This window comes from Sinocyclocheilus grahami, unplaced genomic scaffold (assembly GCF_001515645.1).
Source record: "Sinocyclocheilus grahami isolate Dianchi unplaced genomic scaffold, SAMN03320097.WGS_v1.1 scaffold1085.1, whole genome shotgun sequence".
In the NCBI taxonomy this organism is placed as follows: Eukaryota; Metazoa; Chordata; class Actinopteri; order Cypriniformes; family Cyprinidae; genus Sinocyclocheilus; species Sinocyclocheilus grahami.
In genome coordinates, this window is record NW_015506264.1 from 318,305 (window position 1) to 320,896 (window position 2,592).

Below are 2,592 nucleotides of genomic sequence, written 5' to 3' on the forward strand. Positions count from 1 at the left end.
CACAGCCTAATTTTCATTTTTGGGTGAACTAACCCTTTAAGATCATCTCTTGTTTATGCAAACGTCGGTGGAGCATTCTATTCTATCATATAGAAAATGTTATGGGAACGTTCGGTTGTTAATACAGATGAATGTTGTTGAACACAGGACTGAAGAAGTTCTCCTCCACAGTACTCCTGATGTCTGCCGAACATTCTGCAACTTTTAAATACTGTATGCAGAAATAGCAAAAGTATGTGTCGGGAACAGAGTTAATATCCATAAATCAGCAGGCAGAGGATGTGTGTGAGTTAAGCTCCAGAGATGGTCTGACGCTGAGAAGATCCACTTTTAATCCACAGACAGAGAGACTAAATCAGAAGCAACTTAAATACTTCTGCACATGCTTTAGGATGATGCCAAACACGTGCTGGGGCGTTTATGAACCGCTTCTCATTTATTATATTCAGAAGAACACACTGTAAAGGCCGTTCACACCTAAAGCAGTAACTAGAATCATAACTATATCAGCGTTCGTTCACACTAACCTTTTTTTAATGTTCATTTTTAAAATATTACCATAAATTTATAACTCTATACTTTGTCTTATTGCCTTCCCAACTAACACAAATGTTCTTAGAATGTTTTATGAATGTTATGAAAATGTTATTTCTGAATGTTCTCTGAACTTTCACAATGATGTTTTTTTTGCTGTTTATAAAAATCAACGTTAAGAGAACATTACGTTTTATCATTTTGCAAACATTTAAATAATGTTAGACGAATGTTACATTTCAGAAAAATAAATGTTCCATGAACAACATGTTTGATGATATGTTTTATTAACATTTTGAATTAGCTTTTATTTTTACATTTTCAGTTTTCGTTTTACATTTTTTGCAATTTTGTTACAATTTTTGGCATTTTATTGTTTTGTTTTTTTATTTCTGTTTAGGTATTTTTAGTTTACATTTTGAGAACATCATTAAAGACCAGATAACTTTAAATGAACATTCTTTTAATTTTACTAGAAGGACATTTGTTCATAACTTCAGTAGTTTGTTTTCACCACTAAAGTTATAATTATTCTGCACTACTTGATCATACTGAGTAATAATAATTAAACAGCATAATAAAGCAGAGCTCGTGCCTGCAGAAATATCTATCATTTTCAGAGAAGCAGAAGTTCATTTGATCCAGAATTTGTTCTGATTTCATTCTGCTGAGGATGATGTTCTCCTCCGTATGACTGATGTGTTGTGGAGCTGATGGGCTGCATTTGGATTGAAATCGAGGCCAAAACATTAGACCCTGCTCTCACTGGCACTAAAGAGACCTCCAGAGCAGATGATGGTGAAGAAATGAGGTTCATCTGTCATCATCCCACAGCTCAGGACGGAGGAGAATGAAGGTGCATTACTGTGTTGCTGATGGTCTCTATCCTCAATAGATACTCTGACATTCCTCTTTAAGCACAATACGTATCAGCTGTATGCAAAATAACCAACATTTGGTTTTCAGCTTTTGAAAATTGGTGCAATTTTGCTCATGGAGTCTCACTGAGATCCCCATATCGCTGAGACTGAACCATATTTGTCCTTAACAATGAAGACACCAACTTCCAGCATCTAAAATGATATTGAGACATCTTTAATACTTCTTGATTTACAAAAATAACAGTATGATGCTGCCATCTTTCTGAAGTCGTTTTTACCCTCCTGTAGTTTGGCTCTGAATCTCAGCTGAAAATTTTTCTTTTTACCCCCCTCTACAAAATAGTGCATTATTCAGTAAACATTCATCTGTGACATTTAATATTTTGACTTTCTTCTTGACTTTATGTATTTCAATCACCGAAAAAAAAAAAGCCATTAAAATTACAGTTTTTAGCCAGAGACCTCTGACTTGAAATAACCCACATGAAGCAGCATTGAGATCCATATATCTATGGAATTGAACTATACAAAGCCTTAAAAATGAAGATACCGAAATAAATATTTATTAAGAACCAGAGTCTAAAAGGGTGTTAAGATATCCTTAATACTTCTTGAGTTACAGACATGCAAACTTAGAGAAAAACACAGTGCTTTTTCACGTTTTTGAACAATTTACTCCTGGAGCCACATTGAGATCCTCACGTCTCTGTGTCTGAACCACACTGGGCCTTAAAAATCAAGATACCAACAGAAAAGTTTAAGGACCAGAATATACAGTAATAGGATGTTTACGTATCTTTAATACTTCTTGAGTTGCACGCATGCAAACTTTGGGGAAAAGCACACAAAAAGTGCTTTTATCGCATTTTTGAACTGTCGCCGTTGGCATATAATGCAACAAAGATAGCTAAAGTCAGCAGATTTTACTAATAGAGCTACCAATCTCTGTGTGAAAATAACATCATGATGCTGCCATCTTTCTGAAGTCACTTTAACCCTCCCGTAATTTGGCTCTGAATCTCAGCAGAAAATTGTCATTTTGATTTGTCATGTCATAGTGGATTATTCAGTAAATATTCATCCATGACATTTAACATTTTGGTTTTCAATATGATTTATATTAGTCTTTCTTCAAAAAAAAAATATTAGCAAAATCTAAATTTTAGCGATGGCAAAC